Here is a 23,141-nt window from a genome sequence, read left to right as displayed (position 1 = left end):
CTGTCCCCGTTCTCCAGCACAGATAATTGAGAGAAGGCTATAATGGTGCAAAAGGAAGAGTGAAGAATAGGTCAGAGGGATATACTTCATCTTGCTTTTGCATCATTTCAGGGCAGTTAAGCAAGGGTGAGATGGTTAGTTTTGAGCCTAAAACCATCATTTTGTTGGAAATTGTTGTATTCCAAATTGCATTTTGTACATGTAGGGATTATCATTAAAGTGACAGAACTTCCCTACTTAAGACCATTGAGGACTGAGTACCTCCCCCATCTGGCTACCAGTATTGGCTAGCAGAATTTCAGAAGTCTGCTTTAAGAATTTCTCAGTAAATTAATTCCTGGAATTAACACATTTTTCCCCTTGCTATCTCTTCCTTTCACTCACTTCATTTCTTTTCTCACCTCCTTCTGTATCTAAATACTTTGAGCAACTGGGTATATTCTAACAGAGACCATCTTAGATTTGCAAGGATTTAGCCAATTGAAGGCTCCTGAGAATTTTGGTGGTGGGGACAAGCTTGACAGTCAATTTGATGGCTCCGAAAGCCAACTTGATATATCTCCATCATGTTATTTTCAAGCACCTAGTATAGTGCTCTGTACCTTGAAGTATTCCATAGATGCGATTAACTTCTTTTGATTATCAGTGGTGTTTAATGCTTTTTTGGGGAAAAACTCTTTCTGGGTAAATTTCAACTCCTGGAAGTTGGATTTTAATAGTTTCCAATTGCACTAGATGTAACATTTGCAAACTAGTAGCATAAATGCACCCTCTAAGGCAGGGAGAGAGAAGAGATATTTAGTTATTTTATATTGGGATCACTGTGGAACTTAACACTTCATTGGGGGTTTTTTTGGTGGGCAGCAATATTTAATCAGAATGCATATTTTATAATAATAATAATGTTGGTATTTGTTAAGCACTTACTATGTGCCGAGCACTGTTCTAAGCACTGGGGTAGACACAGGGGAATCAGGATGTCCCTCGTGGGGCTCACAGTCTTAATCCCCATTTTACAGATGAGGTAACTGAGGCACAGAGAAGTTAAGTGACTTGCCCACAGTCACACAGCTGACAAGTGGCAGAGCCGGGATTCAAACTCATGACCTCTGACTCCAAAGCCCGTGCTCTTTCCACTGAGCCACGCTGCTTCTCTATTTTATCATTTTTCAGGGTTTGAGCTCTTATGAGGAAAAGGATTATAACGTATTACAAATAAATGTTGGGGAATTTTTTCACTGCATTTTCAAAATTCATCCCAAATGCATTTGTGATGTAATAATGTTGTCAAAAAGAAATAGATTTCTTTATCTTTTGGAGTGAATTGGACATTATTATTCAGGTGCTTGTTTTTGAAAATAAATTGGTATAGTTTTCTTCGAAATGTGATTTTAAACTTTTCAGATCTTGGAGGGGAGATGTAGTTATGGAATATCCATAGGAGCCCCATCTCACGGGGCTTTTACTGCTCCCTTCTTGCTGCAGTGCATTTATTCATCTTACACCACCTCCCATTTATAACTGTTGGTGGTTTTCAGTTCAATTTCCTGCTTATTTTACATGGCACCAGACTGAAAAGATGCAAAATCCACTGCTAGCTCAGAGCCAGACTTCAGCCCAACATTCTCTAACCTGATAAATAGGTGGCTTAACCACACAGCTCACAGATACATTCAGAATTTCAGGTACACGGTCCCATTTATAGAAATATCAAAATCTTACTTAGCGATCTCATACTACCCTTCAGAAAAAGTAGCTGCTCTGGGAAGTTCATTTGTGTGTGTGTGTGTGTGTGTGTGTGTGTGTGTATGAGCAAGCTCTGCCTATTAAGAATGAAGTAAAAAAAAAAAGCTTTGAAAGTGCCATTGGCAAACATTTTGTTTTTATTTTGCAGTTGCATTAATTTCAGTGAGGCACTTGTTGTATAGCCAGGACAATGCAGAGTAGCCTGCCATTGAAAAAGGAAATGGCTCTTGGTTTCTCTTCTGTTGCATGAGCTTTGTCTGGCACCTTTGAGCAGCTGGGCCGGTCATCTTTCTGTATTCTCTGGCTGCAGCGGAGTCCCACAGAAATCAATGGGGTGCTTGCCGTACTTAAGGTTGTTTTCTGCTAATCAGGTGGAGCTGGGCTTCTTGAGCATATATGTGATATCAGACCGGTAATTACTGAGTCAACCTGGCACGATGCAGAATGTATTTCTGCTAATTAAACTTGTTGCATTTGAATGGCTTTCTCTGGCTGACTGGATCCAGCGAAACAGTCCCGAACAATGAACGAAACCGTTTTTCCCTTTCTACCCGAGACCTAAAACTGCAGATGGCCGCACTGTGTGTGAAGCACCTAGTCTCTGAATTAGTCTTTTGTGTGTAAGAAAGGAAGGTAATTTGAATGTTTGAACCCCCCACAGGAAGCTTGTCTCAAAATGAACAATTCACCAAATAAAGACTAATTAGGGCCTAAATTAATTAGAAGGTGTGGTTTGAAAAGACGTTGATGAGAAGAGTCTGTCATTTTAGACAAATGGAATAGAGCTAAATAAATTAGGCCCCATTAATATCTCATTGTTCTGTGAGCAGCTCCCTTTTATTGCATTCATTAGAGAGCACTACTTGAAGTAAGCTTCACTGGGCATTATGGATTCAGCCCTCATTTACCAGCGTCTAACACGAGGCGCTTGCATTAAAAATATTTCAACAAATCCTCATGGCTTCGACAAATTAATATTTATATTTTCTTGGTGCTCCGCTTTTCATCTGGAACATACCCAACACCGAATGTTATTGGCTTTTTTTTTTGTGTGTGTGTGTGTGTGTGTGTGTGTGTGTGTATCCCTGAATTGTCAGGAACAAGACTTGCAAATCAAAAGATTTGAAAACCAAGAGCAGGAAATTACAGAAAGGAAGAAAAAAAATCAAAAGAAAAGAAAGAGTATTTTCTTCACCAGACTATTGTATTTGTTCTTTCCTCCTTTCCCCACTCCTAATTTCTGTTTTCCAGAGTACACCATTTTATCTAAATATTGCAGTGCCTCTTCCTCAAAATTTCAAAATTCTAATGGCCCTTTGATGACTTTTAAAAAATCGTGTCCTCAAGGCTGCCTACCTCATGTGATTAGTGTATATTGCAAATGACTGCCTATTTTTTTTCTTTTATGGAGAATGATGCATCTTTTTCCCCCCCTCCTCCTGCCTCTCTGCTCTTCCCTCATCCCTTTCTGCAGACGGAGTGTTTGGACGATGCCAGCGGGTGCCTGTGGTAGATGTCTACCGATATGAAGTTTCACCCTCCTTCCTTCAGCATCTAAAGACCATCTTGCAGAAGCTCTCTCACAGAGGTACAGTGTGGGCTGAACTGGAGAGGTGGGGATGCAGAGTCTGGTGGTAATCTATCACTGGGGCCTGGAGTTGGATGGAAGGGAATCTGTGGAACTCCCTACCAAAATGTCCTCTGTCAGGCATCAATGTGGCTGAGATAGGTGAAAGTAACACCATACCATTCCTAGGCCTGAATGTTATCTTGCAGGCCAGGAGGGGCTAGGCTGGAGTTGGAGTGCTTGATCCTGGAGGGTTGTATGACCCTTTGCTCACTTTTACTGTTTGACAATGCCAGAGACTGCTGAATCAGAGAATACAAAGCCTTTAATTTTTTTGTCTTTTATTCCAAGGGTGTTAGTGCATTTTGAGATCATAACTCTTCCAGGTCCTGGAGGGATTGGATGGGGCAGGTGGAACAGAGTCAGCTCTTCACAAAATGAATGACCTTAAACAATGCATTTTAAGTCACTTGAATCTGCCCAACTTTGCCTCAAGGATTTTCTGTGCCCCCAGACCTAATTAGAGCTCTTCAGTCAATCGATCAATCAGTGGTGGTTATTGAGCACTTATTGTATGCAGAGCACTGGGAGAGTAATTTAAGTAATTATGATATTGGTTAAATGCTTACTATGTGCCAGGCACTGTACTAAGCACTGGGGCAGATACAAGCCAATCAGGTTGGACACAGTCCCTTGTTCCATGTGGGGCTCACAGTTTCTATCCTCATTTTACAGATGAGGTAACTGAGGCACAGAGAAAGACACAAAGTCACACAGCAGACAAGTGGCAGAGCTGGGAATAGAACCCGTGACCATCTGACTCACAAACCTGTGTTCTATCCACTATGCCATGCTGCTTCTCATGTACAGTATAATAAAGTTGGTAGATACAGTCCCTGCCCGCAAGGAACTTACAGTCTAGATGGGGAGACACTAAAATAAACTAGAGCTAGGAGAAATGGGTGAATATAAGGATATGTTTGTAAATCTTGTGGGGCAAGGGGTTGGGGTGAATATCAAAGTACGTAAAGGGTACAGATCCAAGAGCGTAAATGAAAAAGAAGGGAGAGAGAGTTGGGGGAATGAGGGCTTGGCTGGAGAAGGCCTCTTGGAGGAGATGTGATTTTAAGATGGTTTTGAAGGTGGGGAGAGTGGTGAACTGTCAGATATGAAAGGGGAGGGAATTCCAGGCTAGTGAGAGGGTGTGGTTAAGGCAGCCTCCTCCTCTAAGAAACCTTCCCTGACTACGCCCTCCCCCCCGCATCATCCTGACTTGCTCCCTTCATTCATCCTCCCTCCTAGCTTCATGGCACTTATGTATACATCTGTAATTTATTTATATATGTTAATGTCTGTTTCGGCCTCTAGACTGTGAACTCGTTGTGGACAGGGAATATATCTGTTGTTATATTGTACTCTCCAAAGTGCTTAGTACAGTGCTTTGCATACAGTAAGAGCTCAATAAATGCGATTGAAGGAATGAAGTCAGAGGAGACCATGGTACTGTGGGTAAATTGTCATTAGAGGAGTGACGAGTGTAGGGTTGGGATGCAATGGGAAAGCAGTGAGGATAGGGTAAGAGGGGGAGAGCTGATTGAAAGCCTTAAAGCTGATGGTAAAGAGTTTCTTTTTGATGCATAAATGGATGGGCAGCCATTGGAGGTTTTTAATGAGTAGGGAGATGGGACTGAAGGCTTTTTAAAAAAATGTTCTGGGCAGCAGAGTGAAGTAAGGACTGGAATGGGGAGACACAGGAGGCAGGGAGGTCAGCAGGGAGGCTGATGCAGTAGTCAAGGTGGGATAGGATAAGAGCTTGGATTAGAGTGGTAGTAGTTTGAATGGCAAGAAAAAGATGGATTCTCGGGTTGTTGTGAAGGTAGAACCGACAGGGCTTTGTCAGACTAAAGATGTGGGTTAAATGAGAGAGATAAATAGAGTGCTATAGAAATATATAAATAAATACAAATTCATCATTTTAATTGTTAATTTTAAATAAAAATGGGCTCGTACATAGAGGCTCTTCCAAGAGCTAATCTATAAATCAACCCTGGAATTGCAAACTGGCATTACTCGTCCCTGGGCCAGTCACTGGGCTTTCCTGATTGTCAGTGCTATAAGCACTCAAGCAGCAGGCATCTGGGGACCGGCGACAATCCTGGCCATCTGACTGACACCAAACTACCCATTCTGGGCCAGGAATCATACCCACTGTGCCCAGATCATTTTTTAAAAAAGACTTCAGTCCCATCTCCCTACTCATTAAAAACCTCCAATGGCTGCCCATCCATTTCTGCAACAAAAAGAAACTCTTTACTGTTGGCTTTAAGGCTTTCAATCAGAAACTCCTCTCCCTGGTCCCACAGAGCCAGGTCAGTATATAACCAGAGTTGTTCCCCACCACAAACCCTGGCCTAAGGAGGGAGCTCTAATAGGTTTCACACCAGACTTTCCACAAGGTGGGACAGGGCTCCGTAAAGTATGGCTGTCCTACCCAGAAGGGGACATCTGGTCACCGTATCACGGGAAGGATCGACAGACAATATAACTTCATCTGAAATACATCACATATCTTCCTTTTCCTAGATATCAGGACTTCTAGTTGCAGCCATCTCAAGTCAGGCCTTTTTTCAGTGTGAGTTTTCTCAGGCAGGTGAGCCAGACTAATTTGTCCCCACAAATTGACTATATTCTGGCAAAGGCCTCGCAAGGAATCACAGTAGCTACACTAACTGTAAGGCTAACTTTGGAAGCTGCATATTTGCTAAATACCTTGCATCTTGAATGGTAAGTAGCTTTTCAGGGTATTTATAAATGTAGGTCAACATTTTATCAACTATTTTCTTTGATGCAATCTGCTGGCTAGTTTTGGTTTTTTTTTCATTCTGTTCTATCAAGGTTTCACCTCCCAAGCACTATCATTAGTTCTAAACCGTGGCTCCCCCCACCTCTGTTTATTTTGAGCAGGAGTGGGATTTCCTTGAAGGTTACTGGTCTGGTTTATAAGTGTGAATGGTCCCCTCTCACCCCACTTTCTGTTCACCTGAGCAGGCAACACATGGCCGACCTCCTTTGAATCAATCAATCAGTCGTATTGAGTGCTTACTGTGTGCAGAGCACTGTGCTAAACTCTTGGGAGAGGGCAGTATAGCAATGAGTTTACAATCTAGGGGAATATTGGATTCCTAGAAATGCCCAATAATTTCAGTCTTGAGTTTAATTCTCTCAGTGTCTTATCCAGTTACCTCATTTACGCCAGCCTGATCTCCTAATTCACTGCGTACTCTGCTGAGGATGATGGTGAGTAGCCTTCCAAATGGTCTTCCTCTACCTAGCCCTTCGGTGAACAAAGAGGATAAAACATCGTCCGAGAGAAGGTTTTCACCCATTCAAAGTAAATTAGTGCTGATTTACTCTCAAAATAATTGCCAAATGGGGCCTCTGGCTAGAGGAGAATTAATTTACCTCAAGGGATTAAGCATTTTACTCCTAGGCGGTATTTCCCTTCAATCTGGCTCAATTTCAGTTTTAGGTCCATCGGTTGAGATGCATCTTGGAATACTTTCCAGCTTGCTCCACCATCATTACCTTGGCACTGGAAGAGCTAACAGGAGACAGAGCTTATTTTCTCGTCAATAGAATAAGCCTCATAGGGAGAAGGTCTGTTGACTAAAGTGCTGTAGTTTTTCATTTTGTCACTTTAAGTGTGCAATAAGCTCTCAGTTATCTTTTCCTAAAAGAACACAAGTCAGGGGGAAGGTGCAATGGGGAGGAAAAGGATGCAGTAACTCATTTGGTCTACAAAGATGATTTTGATTATTCGGAGGATAAGGGAAGTGAATAGTCATTATATAAAGACTGTTCATGTGGCTAGAACTGGAGAGGCAGGTTTTCTGTCCCTCAAACCAAACTGCTCACTGTCTCTCGTTCTTATATCTCCTGCCTCCGACCTCTGCCAGGAATTCCCTGCCCCTTACGTGCAGTAGAACATGGCTCTCCCCATCTTCAAAGTCCTTTTTTTAATGGCATTTAAGTGCTTACTTTGTGCCAAGTACTGTACTAAGTGCTGGGGTAGGTACAGGTTAATCAGGTTGGACACAATCCCTGTCTCACACATGGCTCCCCATTTTACAGATGAGGTAATTTAGGCACAGATTAGTGAAGTGACTTGCCCAAGGTTTCACAGCAGGCAAGAGGTGAAGTTGAGATTAGAACGCAGGTGCTTCTGATTCCCGGGCCGGTGCTTTACCCACTAGGCCATGCTGCTTCCTTCTGACAGTACATCTCCTCCAGGGGACCTTCCCTAATTAATCTCTCATCTTGCCAGTTTATATCCCCTCAGCAGCCACTTTTGAAGCATCGTGGCCTGTTGGCAAGAACACAAGCCTGTGTGTCCGAGGACCTGAAATCGAAACCCAACTTGGCCACCTGCCTGCTGTGTAACCTTGGGCGAATCACTTAACTTCTCTGAGCTTCAGTTTCCTCATTTTAAAAATGGGGATTAAATACCTGTTCTTCTTCCTCTTTAGACTGTGAGCCCCATATGACAGAAACTGGGCCTGACCCTATCTATCCCAATGCTTGGCAGAGAGTAAATGCTTAACACATTATATATCATTATTAGTATTATCATTATTTTATTATTACTTCAGCTCTTCTCCATCTCCTAAGCACTTAGGTGACCATACCTTAACCCCCATACCACTTATATAGCATTTATATAGAGAGGCAGCATGGCCTAGTGGATAGAGCACAGGCCTGGGAGTCAGAAGGTCATGGGTTCTAATCCCGGCTCTGCCACGTGTCTGCTGTGTGACCTTGGGCAAGTCACTTAACTTCTCAGTGCCTCAGTTCCCTCATCTGTAAAATGGGGATTAAGACTGTGAACCTTATGTGGGACTGGGATTGTGTACAACCTGATTATTTTGTATCTGCCCCAACGCATAGAACAGTGCCTAGCACATAGTAAGCGCTAAACAATTCCATTATTATTATTATGTATGCATTTGTTGTCTTGCTTCATCGTACTATCAATTAATAGTATTTATTAATAATAATAATAATGTTGGTATTTGTTAAGCGCTTACTATGTGCCGAGCACTGTTCTAAGCGCTGGGGTAAACACAGGGGAATCAGGTTGTCCCACGTGGGGCTCACAGTTAATCCCCATTTTACAGATGAGGGAACTGAGGCACAGAGAAGTTAAGTGACTTGCCCACAGTCACACAGCTGACAAGTGGCAGAGCTGGGATTGAGCTCTTACTGAGCTCAGAGCATTCTACTAAGTGCTTGGGAGAGTACAGTACATTAGAGCTGATAGACACTTTCCTTCTTCACAAAAAGTTTACAGTCTAGAGGGTCATCCTCTTACCTGTAATTTACTTTACTATCTGTCTTCCCAACAAGAATGCATGCTCCTTGAGAAAAGGGATCGTGTATAATAATTCTGTTGTGTACCCTTCCAAATGCATAGTAATGTGCTCTATGTACAATAGGCTCTCAGTAAATATTACAGATTGATTTTTATTGATGGTTGTTTTGTCCCCAAGGGATACCTTTCATTTTAACAGAGGAAACCATCCTTAAAATATAAATGTTACTAATTACACTTGCAACAACATAAGAATGAAATCAGTTTTTGAAAGGCTTTTAGGTTGGCTCTTTATAAAAAATAAAAAGTAAATTGTGGTATTTATTAAGCACTTACTATGTGCAAAGCACTGTTCTAAGCGCTGGGGGATACAAGGTGATCAGGTTGTCCCACGTGGGGCTCATAGTTTTTTAATCCCCTTTTGACAGATGAGGTAACTGAGGCCCAGAGAAATTAAGTGACTTGCCCAAAGTCACACAGCTGACTAGTGGCAGAGTCGGGATTAGAAGCCATGACCTCTGACTCCCAAACCTGCCCTCTTTCCACTGAGCCACACTGCTTCTTTATCCAAGGTGTAATGAAAATCTTATTCTGTGTTTCAAGCAGGAGTTATCCCTCAAATTCACAGTGATGGACTTTGTTCTGCAGGCTAATGATAGGAAGTGTTTTTCTTTCCTGGTAACGATTTGTGACTTCAGAATGGAAGAGCAGGCTTCCAGCTATGATGTGAGGCAAGCAGGGCCAGTAGTAACATCACAAATTCTGCCTGAGCCTAGGGCACTTCTTCAGGGGCACACCTCACCTCCTTCCTCTTGTTTGACATATCTGTAAAATATTATAAATTGTTTATATTAATGTCTGTTTCCCCCTTTAGACTGTAAGCCTGTTATGGGCGAGGAACGTGTTTGCCAACTCGGTTGCATCATACTTTCCCAAGCGCCTAGTACAGTGCTCTGCACATAGTAAGCCCTCAACAAATACCATTGATGAAGATGATGATGATGATGATGATGCAGAGTCATTGCATTCTATTCTCAAGTCCAAAACAGAACTCCTCTTGTTCTCATCTAATTTTCCCACCACTGTAGAAATCACCACAATCCTCCCTGATTCACACGCCCATAACCTTGGCATTATCCTCTAATCATCTCGCTCATTCAGGCCACATACTCACTGTCACCAAATCCTATCTGTTCTTCCTTCTCACCTTCTCTAGAATCTGCCATCTTCTGCTTCATCCAAACTGCTACCTCATTTATCTAAGCACATATATCCTCCGTGACTACTACATCAGCCTCCTCGCTAACTTCCCTGCGGCCTGTCTCTTCCCTCTCCAGTTCATACCTCATTCTGTTGCCCAGATCATTTTCCTAAAATAATATTCAGCTCATGTTTCCCCAGTCCTCAAAAACCTCCAACGTTTGCCCATCAGCATCTGTATCAAATTTTTTTACCAATAGCTTTAAGGCATTCATTCAGCTCTTCTCCTACCTTTCTTCGCTGGTCTCCTACTACAGTTCACCCTGCGTACTCAGCTCCTCTAATGCCAACCTTCTCACTGTATCTTGTTCTTGTCTCTCTTTCCACTGACCCTTTGCCCATGTCCTTTCTCTGGCCTGGAACTCCTTCTCACTTCGTATCTGATAAACCACCACTCTCCCCACCTTCAAAGCCATCTGAATATCACATCTGCAAGAGGCCCTCTGCAACTAAGCTCTCATTATCCCAACTCGCTCTCCCTTCTGCTTCACCTGTGGACCTGGATCTGTTCCCTTTTAGCACTTTGATATTCACCTCACCCCTTGCCCTACAATACCTATATGTGTCTTTATACTCTGCCATTTCTCCTATTTGTCATTTATTTCAATGTCTGTCTCCCCTTCTAGTCTGTAACCTTCATGTGGAAAGGGAATACATCTATCTCCCGCATTGTATCCTACTTACCCAAATGCGTAGTACAGTGCTCTGCACCCAGTAGGTGCTAAATAAGCTCCCCTCTAGACTGTAAGCTCATTGTGGCAGGGAATGTGTCTATTATACTGCACTTTCCCAAGCACTTAGAACAATACTTGCTACCCAATAAGCACTCAATAAATACGATTGACTGATAGTAAATACCGTTGATTTTTTTCCCCAGGTGTCTGTTAACTCAGTCACTGCTTCCAAGTTATGGGACTCCAGTGTTGTGATATTTTCCAGTTCTCAACAGTTGTTACCCACTGTCCAGCACAGCTTGAGATGGAAGCCTCTCTTAATTATCTTCTGAAGTCCCTGAGCTTCGTTCTCCAAATACCATAGCACCAGAATTCTGGGGCATCTATTGAAGCTTGAAAGTGATAGTTTCAGGACATAAATACGTCTCCACACAGCAACAGCAGTTGTTCAATTTATGGAATTCATTCACTTGGGAAGTTGTGCGGGTCATAAATGGCAGTAGTTTTAAGAGAGGTTTGGTTACATTCGTGGAGAAGAGGGCCATATGAATTACTCAGGGGAAATGGTATGGATGTTAAATGATGCATCTGTACACAGGAGGATGCACGTCAAAGAAGAGGACCATCAATCACCCTATGCCTCCAAGCATCCGGTTGCCACTGATGGAGACAATATTGTGGTGGAATAGTTGGACTTTCGGTCTGATCCAGCAATGGCATTTCCTTATGTTTTTCTAAGGAAAATTGACTCTATTGGTTAAACTAAGATTTGGAGAATATCTATAGATTTTAATTATTCATGCCTTTCCAGGCTCCTATTAGCTTGACTAATCAGGAATCGACCGAATGTTAGGCTAAGAATTATTCTAGATCTATAAGTTTAAATATAATTTGGATCCAAATGAGCAGACACTGATTTTCTGTAAGGATCATGTTTAATGAACATTTCTCAGCACATCAACTCGTTAAATAGGTTCTCTTTGAAAAGAGTGAAAGGGCATCGCACTGTACCTTTTTAAAGTAGCATAGTGTAGTGGATATAGCACGGGACTGGGAGTGAGAAGGTTATGGATTATAATTTTAGCTTTGCCACTTATCTGATGTGTGACCTTGGGTAAGTCACTTCACTTCTCTGGGTCTCATTTACCTCATCTGTAAAATGGGGATTGAGACTGTGAGCCCCTTGTGGGATAGGGACTTTGTCCAACCTGATTTGCTTGTATCTGTCCCAGAGCTTAGAACAGTACCTGACACATAATAAGTGCTTAACAAATGCAATTATTATTATTAGAGGGAGAGTTTATCTGTACTACTAAAGAACCAACAGAAATGTTATGCTTTTCAGAAACTCTATTCTTGTTCCTTAGGGTTTATGGGGACTAGGGTTTCCAGTCACTGTGGAAAAACAAATGTAACTATTCCATGAATATAAGCATTTTGTAGCCCATTAATTTGCCTTATTTGGCTTGCAAAGCCAGGAAGACGTGCTGTGATTTTTCCATCCATCATGTTGAATCCAAATGAAAAAGAACTCTAGCCACACCTTCTGGTTGGAATAGCAAAACAGATGGGCCGATTCTTGCTGAACTGAGGGCTTGATGCAGAAGCCTAGGAAAGTTATCTCTGAAAGCCATTCTACCATAATTCCCTGTCAAATCCTATTTTGGCACTATGGGATTCACGCAGATCCAGCTGTGCTGTGGACTAATAAAATGCCCCTTAATTTTCTTCAAACTGAGCTTCTCAGAGGCTTGAAATCCATCTGCTTGGAAAAATCTTATGGTTACACGGTATAACTACTCACGGTGGGCAAGCTTGGAATGCAGTTTAAATATTCTCTCTACAGACATAGCTGGAGACAGAATTTTAATTTGTACAAAAGGCCTCCTAAAAGTGTCACATTGATATTCCCCATCCCAAGTGCCTGAATTATTTTCATATTCATAGATTGTGAGTTTTTTTGGGAAGTAGTCATAAAAGAACTTTAATTCTACTGATGCTTTAAATATAATATCTTACCACCTTGTACCTCTGTCAAAATGGGACCAGACAAATTTTACATGAAATCTTCCCTTAATTATTTTCATAGATGAATACCCTGATGGTTGTTAAAAACAGCAAAGTATTCTGCGTGGTATTAAGGTGACTCAGTTTAACATCACTCCCAGTAAGTCTATACAGTATTTACTTGAGAAGTATATCATTCCTATACCTCTTTGGTTTAAATGAATCTAGGGACAGTATAAAATTTTATAGTCCTTTGGCAGTTTTTCTCCAGAGCACTTTTCGCTTGAGGTAGCTGATATTGAAATGAAGGAGCATGAAAAATGCCTCTCCCCTGAGTCAGACAATCTGTCCAGCCTAGTATTATGTCTCCCTCATTCATGTAGTGTTAGGAGGGCAGTATGATGGTTACCTTCATTGAGACCTTTTCCCCTGGCTGAACATGTTTCCCCACTCTTTCCTTCCTTCCTCCCTTCCCCCCCTCCCCCCCTCTCTACTACTAATAATAATAATAATGTTGGTATTTGTTAAGCGCTTACTATGTGCCGAGCACTGTTCTAAGCGCTGGGGTAGACATAGGGGAATCAGGTTGTCCCACGTGGGGCTCACAGTCTTAATCCCCATTTTACAGATGAGGGATCTGAGGCACAGAGAAGTTAAGTGACTTGCCCACAGTCACACAGCCGACAAGTGGCAGAGCTGGGATTCGAACTCATGAGCCCTGACTCCAAAGCCCGTGCTCTTTCCACTGAGCCACGCTGCTTCTCTAGCCCATCATGGACCTATTGTACAAGAATCTATCAAAACCCCCGTGGTTCTTCAAAAATTTTCCCACTATAAGCTATTTTGGACCCATTGTCCTTGAATTTAGCTGAACATTTCTGGAATCTATTGTTATTTTTTGTCTGATATACTAAATTCTATGTGCTTTCTGCCTACTTCATACCCCAGTGGGAACACTACTCTCAGGAATGAGTGAGTGCAGGTGGCACTACCATCACAATCAACTCCTACATGCAGCCTCTCTCCTGAGTTTTCAGGATCAAGGCCTGTCCATCATTCTCATCAGGAGACTCTGCCATCATGGACAGGCTAAAATGTCCCCTCCTGTTCATCTGGAATCCATTTCCTTCAGACTTCAAAGGGTGGCCCTTATTTATAGCATTATGGAATTTTGAAGAACGGGTACATTTCCATGCTTTGTGATCTTGCAAACTTAAAAATGGCCCCTCTAACCTTAAATTAATACCCATCCCCTAAAAAAGAAACTGATCAGATCCAATCGAAAAATGAGGCCGCCTGCCTCTTGTCCCTTTAGGCTGTTTCCTTGCGTGTCCATAATCCTCCTCTTCAAAAGTATTGGTCAGTTTAAGTTGAGGAGTCTTCCATTTTTACAGGCCGTGGGAGGATTCTAAAGGATTTATGTTATTCCTTTCAGTCCTAAGATGAAATATCCTTTAACAGGGAATGTTTGACGACTCTGAGCCTTTATTAAGATAAAAATAAGCCCAGCCAGGATTCTATTAAAACGTTGCTTGGGAAGAATTCTCGCTGTGGCAAGCTTCACCCTATACCATCCTATGTGTAGATAGCAGGCAACACGCTGAATGAACAAGACCCAAGTTATTGGAAGTATGAATCACAATCCCATCTCTTAGCTCAGATCAGCAAGTCTTCCTGGTTGATAATCCCCTCCACACAATGTGTGGCACCAAGACAGTCTCCAGAGCACCAGAAGGTGAAGAGGTGGGTCACCATCACTTTGGGGTCAAAGGGAAAACTCCTGGATCCATCAGAATGCCAGACCTGCCAGACCTAATCGGTACTTGCCCAGTCCTCCCAGATGAATTTTGATAGAGAGCTAGGAAAAGCAGCATAACGCAGTGGATAGAGCACGGGCTTGGGAGTCAGAAGGTCATGGGTTCTAATCTGGACTTCACCACTTGTCTGCTGTGTGACCAAGTCACTTAACTTCTCTGTGCCTCAGCTACCTCATCTGTTAAATGGGGCTGAGACTGTGAGCCCTATAAGGGACAGGGACTGTGTCCAGCTCGACTTGCTTGAATCCACCGCAGTGCTTAGCACAGTGCTTGGCACATAGCACTTAACATATTATTATTATTATTAGCACATTCCATTTCTATTAGCTGTAGAACAAGTTTGGATCTCTGACTGCCTTTAAGAAGCAAATGATCCTGTGAACCGTTTCCAAAATGGTAACTAATTCCAGGCAGACATGAATGCTGTCCTCTCAGAGTCCTCTTCCTTCTTGCTCTCCATTGCTTCACTATCTCTCTGGGTTGACCACACCCTTCCCCACTCCTGTTGCCAGTGAGGGTCCTACTGAAACTCAGCCCTGGGCCCTCTGCTCTTCCCTTTCTCCCAATCCCTGGCCAACTTCATTATGACCCATTTAGAATGGGCCCCATTCTCTGTGTCCTTTCCCTCCACCCTTGTACCTCCATCTCCTCCACTCGCTTACATCAAAAAACTCCTGGCAGATGTCCAAATGGTGGAGTGGGCCCCTCCACTCCACAGAGGGATATGGGACTCATTAAGGCCTCTGGGAGGCTTGATGGGAAGAGGGTAGAGAAATTCCTGTGAGGCTGCGGGAGACGTGGAAAAGTTCCCAAGGAAGCAAGACAACTTTCCGGTGACTTTCATTAATAAAGTCCACAGAGCAACCTCATTACCTTTCTACTGGGTATCCCGCTTGTCTGATATCCTGATATTATCCTTTGGAAAGCTGAAAATGTTTAATGGTATTTAGTTACAGAACATCAAAAGTGCTTTCTAATGCCACTGTATTGACAGCCCTTCATCTTTGCCGCTGAATTGCTGGGTTTTTTTTTTTCCTCTTTGCTTTTTTTTCTTTACAATGCAATAGGGAGGTTCTCTAAATAATGCTTGAGGCTGATGTTGTAAAGAAGACATTTCTGTCAGGTCACTGCTGCTTTAATTAGACAGTGTTGCCTTCAACACCTCTCCCTAGTAGTTGTACTTTTCAAACAGCGGATTTCACCAGTGACACTAGAACACTGGCTGCAGTTTGAATGCAGTAGAGAAGAGGGGGTTGGGGGGAAAAGCACATTTAATAAACTTGCACAGAAGCCATTACTGTAATGAGAAGTTTTCATGATCTGCTCTTTTTAACTCCAAAACGCTGTTGCTGGAAGAAAAGTCAGAGTTCTGGGATTTCTAAACATTTTCTGTATCTTTGGGGTTAAAGCCGGCTACCCCCTGACTTGCCCTCCTAAAGCTCTATGGTTGCCAAATGAGAACTCCGTGCCATTCCTGAAAAGTGTTTGCTACTCTGTGTGCCAACATGGACATGCACAGGATGTTGTCATTTTTCTTTGGAACTGACTGATTTCTTTCTTCCAAAAGAAAAATCTGGTGGTGAACGAATGTGTGTATGTGTGTGTATGTATGTGTGTAAGTGGGGGGAAAGGGGGAAGGGAGGGTGGTGAGAGAGATTTTGGGATGACTATCCATCTCTATGTTTTTTTGTTTTTAGAAAACAATCCCACAGTTCTTCTTGGGTGACCTACTGTGTCACTACAGCTGCTTCGTCAAAAGGTCCCCAAGGGAGTCACTGCTGGCTAAAGAGATGAGACCCAGCCCTCAGTCCTGGAAATGTGAGAGGAAGAGGTCACATTAGTGTTCATGAACGGATTTCTTCTAGCCGGTCCCCTAGCAGGGTTAATGGGTTCCAGAGGGAGCTGTACATACGACTGCCGGCTAGGCTGGGAGGCTGGCTCAGCCTGATCTGGGGGTGGGGTGGGGGGTGGGGGGGTCTTAAGCAGAAATGATGGGGATGCCTTATATCTCTGCCTCCAAACGGTAGCCTGCAATAGTAGTCAGAATTGATTAAAAATGTGAAGCATGAATTGGCCTATACGTGGAGAGGTTGGTTTTTTTGTGTGTTTTGTTTTAGACAATGGAAAATGTTCACTGAACATTGAAACTGTAAAAAAAGAATTTGTAGACAGTCTTTAGAAACAAAATTGGTTAAGCGGGTAGCTTCTCTGGTCATTCTAGAAAACGGTAATATTGGCTCCCCATTCTGGATAGGAGACAGTCGGTCTCTTGGGGTTCCCTGTACTTCATTGAAAAGACCTCTTTACAAATCACTAAAATAGTCATCTCATCATCCAAGATTCATGAAGAGAAACAAAAACCAAAAAGGCGAAATACGACTCACTATGTGTCTTCCATGACTTTATGATGACTGGATTTTTAGTTTGTCCAGTTTCAATTTCTGACATGTTCAGGATTTCCAAATTAAAAAGATTTGATGATTTCAGTGATTTTTATATTATCAGGTTGTTCTGGGTAACCAGAATAATTTCCCTAAACCCTATGTGAACCATCCCTGAAAGTAGGGTCCCTTAATATTTTTATCCTACCTGACCCCATTCTTCAAGATTTCTTCTATTGTTTGCCACTCATTTTGGTCCCTTGGTTTCCCCTCCAGCCAAGCCCTTCTTAGAGACATGTCAACCCAGCCTGTCCAATGGAATGAATTGCAAGCAAGGTTCCATGATTAAACCTGCCTCAGCCCATCAATAACTAGAATGGGTTCCAGTGATTGTGGGAATTAGTTCCTATCCTCTTGGCCTGTAAAATATTGCTGTATCCCTGGAGGGCATCATAAGGCTCTGCCCTGGTGTAGGGAAGTTGGATGATCTTCTTGAATATTGGAATGATACTCCCGGGGAGGCTGGTGGGAAAGACGCAAAACCATTGGCCCAGTTTTCTCCAGCTTCTACCTCTAGGGCTGCTCCCAAGTCCCTCCTCCTGCCCCAGCTCTCTCCCTTCAGCAGGACTGACTTTAGACTGTAGGCAAGAGAGAAGGACACCTTGGGACTCACCGCTAATGGATGGTGGGGTTGCCTGGTAGCTCTGGGGCTTTTATCTCCTGAGGATTGCCTCACTCATCGTTGGAGAAGGCATACTGGAGAAAAACCCTTCCCATGTAATGTAAACGTGGGATGGACTCTTTTCAGTCCTAATGTTTTTCCCATCATGGACAATTCATCCTGGGTCTTCTCCCTACATCCCTAGAAACACTGAGCCCTAATCATCCGTCATGGGGACATTCTGTCTATAGACTGTAAGCTCGTTGTGGGTGGGAATCATGCTTTCCAACACGATGGTATTGTACTTTCCCAAATGTTTAATACAGTGCCCTGCACATAATAAACACTCGAGAAATTGATTGTTCAGTTTAGAACTTTTGAGATCCACAGTTGCTCTAGGAAAAGTAAGTGCTTAATAAATGCTGCTATTAATTTTTTTTAAATCACTTATTTATACTGCTATATGCTTGATGACTTTGACACTTGTATTAAATGTACTCTGTATCATCTAAGTGTCAGGCTCTCACTGACCAACTTAGTAAGCAAGGACAGCAAATGTTTCCACCTTGCAGGGTTCAGGTCTCTGAAGCTGCCCTTGCCTTCCAAAATGGAAGCGTCCAGATTCTGAATAGACTCTCATATGGACATTTCAGTGTGCATAGGGAATGGGAAGTATTGGATTTATGAAATATATCATTCAATCACTTATTCAATAAGTAGATCAATCCAGGCATATATTGAGCACCTTTGGAATATTGGGCATTGTACTGAGTGATTGGGAGAGTACAACTATAGCAAGCCACACATTTCCTGTCATCCAGGAGCTAACAAGCTAATGGGGGAGACAGGGAAAAAATGGTTTACAGATAGTGAAAGCTGGACGAAGAGTAAGTACAGAACAGGAAGGAATATCAGCACAGTAGGACAGTGCCTCTGAGCAGGCAATTGAATAGATGGAGAAAAATCTCAAGATACAAGTACATAAAAGTATACACGTGCATATGAGTGCCAAGGATAGGATTACAGTACTCAAGTGTTAAGGGTCTCTGGGGGTAGGTAATCTGATATAACCATAGAGTTTTGCATTAATTGGGGAAGACCTCCTGCGGGAGGTGGGATTTTAAGAGGGCTTTGAATATGGGGAGAGCTGAGGTCTTGGAGATTTTTAGGGCAATGTCGGGTGTGTTTCCAGAGAAGTGTGTGTATGTCACAGTTGTTCCTTCTCTTCCACCTGCTGTCAGCGAGCAGTGTGGAGAAGAGCAGATTTGCACTGCCATCAGAAATTAAACCCTATGCACAGGGATAGGGAAGAGGGGAAATTGTGCCCTAATTGTGCAAGAGTGTTTCTTCACTATCGAGATGCTTTGATGAGCAGAGTAAGTTCACATCGTATTTACCATTCTTGTCTACCAGGAACAGCATTATTTCAGACAGACACATTGTTCTCTCACGTATTAAATTTTTTTAAATACATTTCACTTCTTCTGACAAGCCATTAAAATTCAGCATTTAAATGTCACACTTTGGCATGTAATTTGCTGTCATGAAAACAACTATGGATTTATTTCCTGGCAAGACTCTCATGAAGTATTGAGCTATATGTCAAAAGCAAAAAAAAAAAAGTGTCATAAATCCTTAAAGAGAAACTAAAAGAAATCACCAAACAATATGGGACAGGACCCAGAAAAACAATATTGGCCGTAGTGGTCGTTAAGGAGAGGAACGCTGGGTGACAGCCATTTGGAGATGAATTGTTGAGAAGTTCATTCTGAGTGGGGTTTGATGGTGATAATACAGACCTGGGGCTAAGCTGTTTCCTACTACTTGATCCAATGCCCACCTTCCTTACCTTTTTGCTTGCGGCTGACCACCTCAGGTCACCTACCCATGCTGGCAGGTGGCTATTAGTATTTGAACACATATCTGGCCGTGCCAGACTATTAAATTAAGGCCAAAGTCAGACTCTGAAGGGTTCTGGGTTCTCAAAATTACTGGTTAAAGCATAATGATAGTAATGGTAGTAGCATTTAAACACTATGTGCCTCACACTTTACTAAGCACGGGGATAGATGAAAGGTAATCAGGTCAGAAACAGTCCTTATCCCACATGGGGCTCACAGTCTAAGTGGGAGGGAGAGCAGGCTTTGAATTCTCATTTTCCGGATGAGGAAACTGAGGCTCAGAAAGTTAAGTGACTTGGTGGATTGATTGATTGATTGAGCTGGGATTAGAACCAAGGTCCTCCGACTCCCATGCTTTCTCTACTCGGCTATGCTGCTTCTCCAAAGAAGGAGTTTCCTCAGCATTTTCCTCCCAAGGAGTTGGTCCAATCCTCCAATTCCCAATTACAGCCATTCATAAATGGGGAAGGAAGCGATCCACCCTTGCTACTGTGGGATTGAATTTATGCCCACCCTTGTGTGGTTCTGGTTGCATCCCCACTCTGCTGTCCTTTTAACTTTTCATCTTTTTCCGCTAATCAGATTCTTTAGTCCAGGCACACTGTTAGACCTTCACAATCTCAGGGTGATAAATCTTAATTTGTTCTCCACGTCATTTTATGGCACACTTATGATGGATTTCACAATGGGACTGTCGCAATTGTGCTGCAAGGTTAATTCTAGCTGAAGGAGTTAATTTTATAGGCCTTTTCTCTTTTAAACCCAGTTGGTGTCCAGGCTGATCTTCAGCCTTGAGGGAGGATATTTTTTCTGCACTCATAAGGCTCTTTCTAATTCTTTAGACCCTTGAAAAACTATTATGCCTTGTTGGCGGGTGTGAGGTTGAGGGCTTTGCAGAATTTGTCATTCTGAGGCCATGCCCATGCCAACTTCCTCAGATGGCATCGAGTTTGGGTGGCCAGGGATGGCACCTATGGGGACCAGACACCCAGAAACACTTGACTTTACACTGGCACACAGAGCCTAGAGCCTGAACAGAGAGCATTTAGCCAGAGGAACCACCTGATCCCCACACTTGCCTCGGGTCTTTGTTTCCTTACCAGCTCTAACTTGATTAGATTCACCCAAGTACTATGTACAGTGCTTGGCACATGGGTGCTCAATAAATGCTCTTTATTCATTGAAAGACAGATCAGCTGGAAACTGGGCTGTCCGGTATTTAATGGAATCCCTGAGTAACAATGGAATCTTTAAGTTTATAACCTTGGAGATGGTGGTGGGGTTGGGTTGCCTGGGAGTGGCAGATGGGGAAGGTCAATTCCAGGACCTCCCTTTCTGGAGGGTAGGTAAGTGGAATCTATATAATATGATAGAAAGGCTGTCAGTGCTTCCAGAGTAAATAATTACTGTCCCTATGACTGGTTGATATGGAAAATGTTTTAGCTGGTTTAATGTTGGTTCTGAACTTTAAATCTCTATCGTATACTTGTGCACATCCTTTGGATTTATTCCAAGCTTCTATTTTATTCTTCATCTCTCACTCAGAGCACAAAGAGAAACAGAGAGAAAAAGGTTGATGTATGATTCTAAGTATTTTTACTGGACTCCTACTCAGACCTTCATTTAATGGGGGAGAGGGGAGAATTACAGGAGGGTGAAGGAACCAAAGGGCTGGAAACTAGAGAGAAGCTTTTCTGGCTTTATAGGGATCCCAAGTGTTACTTTCAAGATATACAGAGAAAGAGACTCCAAGGAAGAGATCATTTCAAATGCTGCTTCTTCTTTTGAGGACTTCTCTGTTGCTGCTGCAGAGAATTGGAATTGTGGCAGTTGACATGGGTGGGAAATGATTGTTTATGCCTCCTTGGACTAGAGTGAAATGGAGCCATCTTTCCTTTCCCATGTAAATGCTACAAGCTTTAATCCTATTTAATAGTCTCTGTCCTCCTATTATGACTTTCTATCTCTGACCCTCAGTGCTGCTAAGACTTGACTTCTGTAATGGAAATAGTACAGTGACAAAAATTCATTTATTCTTGGTTTTCAGTCTGGCCGATTTCCCCTGGCTTTGGTGTGTTTGGTGTTCAAGCGGTACTTGTCTAAAGACCTCAGATCTGAATGAATACAAGCGGGGCTGGATTGGCCCTCAGGGATGCTGGGACGATCCCACTTGGCCTACACCTGGGTGGCCTGATCTGAACTGCTTTTGTTCATTCATTCATTCAATCATATTTATTGAGCACTTACTGTGTGCAAAGCACTGTACTAAGTGCTTGGGAGAGTACAATATAATAACAAATACGAAGGATGTGCCATGAAGGATGGTACTGTTGGTATATGTGTGGAGCTCTCTGGAGTCCAGCTATGAGACACCTGGTTTCCCAGTCAGCCTTTTGGTGCCGGTCCTGTCTTGGGTAGGAGAGAATCAGTCAGCCAGTTGACCAAGGCCTACTGTGAAATTGCTGACCCTCCACCATGGTGTTCAGTGCACTCTCAGTGAGGTCCCTCAGGAACCAGTGGAGGTAGGAAGCCTCTTGCCACCCCAGTGTAACTTTGAGCCAATCACAGGGTGAGGGGGAGGCTCCCCAGACAGCAGCATTTCAATTTTCTAAATATCGATGCAAGAGCTAAGCGGGTATCATGCTTACATTTATATGAACGCTCGCTGACTCTCTGCTGTTCCTGAAGGCATATATGAGATGAACTGTCATTTAATGGTATTGATGATAGATGTGGTAAACAGCTTCAGGTCTGGGAACGTAATCTATGGCTAGTAAAAACTATTAGAGAGGTAAAAAGCTCATTTACAGCTTGCAGCCAGTGCCTGTTATTTGTCTATGCCATGCTAATGAGCTGAAAGATTGTATTTGGGGAGGCTGAAGATTCCGCAGAAAGGTAAAAAGGATGGACTCCTAATCAAGTCTTTCCCAAATGGGTAGTTGAGCTTTTCAGAGAATGGGTGTTGATAGGTCAGTGATCTAGTAACCACACTGAATTCCTCTCAGGAATGCCATAGAGATCTGACAGAGAAAAAGCAGCAATTAGTGCCAGAAACTTTCTCCCATTTTGGATTTAAGAGTGCAGACTCATAATAGCTCACGAGGCTGTTGGGATGCTCAGGTCATTAATGTTTACAGGGCATTCATGAAAAATGCTCCCCAGGCCTAAAGGAACACGGAATACACACCGTTGTAGGTTGTAGTACAGGAAAGAACCTCCCTCATCATCTTTCAGCAAGGGGAGAAAACGGTCACCACTCCTGGCTGCCCACAGAACCCCACACCAGATTGCGATCTTTTTCTGTAATTCTCAAAGTGAAATTTTCTTTACAAGCAGATGATGGTCACCTCAGCACTCTCAAGCAGATGAAGCTGGGAAGAGGAGGGAAGGACAAAAAAGCTTGTGACAGGGACAGTAGTCCTGCATCGATCATCCTCTAAAACAGAGGCAGTCTGTCTCAAAAAGATTTTTCTCCCTCAAAATGCATTGTGTTGTTCTCATATTGTTGTGAGTGCATTGTGCATTTGCATTATCATTCATGGGGAAGGCTGTTAGGATCCCATGAATATCTTGCTGCCTGCGTACATTTTGAGTAATGTGCTTAAATAGAGACATTTTCCCCATCATTTTGAAATAAATAAATCAAGGCGCATAATAATGCCTGATTAGAAGCAGAATGAATGAGGAGACAACAGATTTAGTTGTAATATTTGCTTTAAAGGCCCCCTGATATCAGGCTACCATTTGACTGCTGCCACT

General features: G+C 42.7%; 1 protein-coding gene across 1 annotated transcript in view; it reads left to right on the top strand.

Annotated features, from left to right (window-relative positions):
- PTPRN2 (protein tyrosine phosphatase receptor type N2) overlaps positions 1-23,141 on the top strand; it is an 815,057-nt gene that overhangs the window by 215,450 nt on the left and 576,466 nt on the right. The window contains exon 3 of the mRNA XM_029077350.2: positions 3,221-3,334. The gene's annotated coding sequence lies outside the window, so the exon portion shown is untranslated. The remainder of the gene's footprint in view (positions 1-3,220; positions 3,335-23,141) is intronic.

The sequence above is a fragment of the Ornithorhynchus anatinus genome, chromosome 13 (assembly GCF_004115215.2).
Source record: "Ornithorhynchus anatinus isolate Pmale09 chromosome 13, mOrnAna1.pri.v4, whole genome shotgun sequence".
NCBI classification, from domain to species: Eukaryota; Metazoa; Chordata; class Mammalia; order Monotremata; family Ornithorhynchidae; genus Ornithorhynchus; species Ornithorhynchus anatinus.
This window is presented reverse-complemented; position numbering and strand designations above follow the sequence as displayed.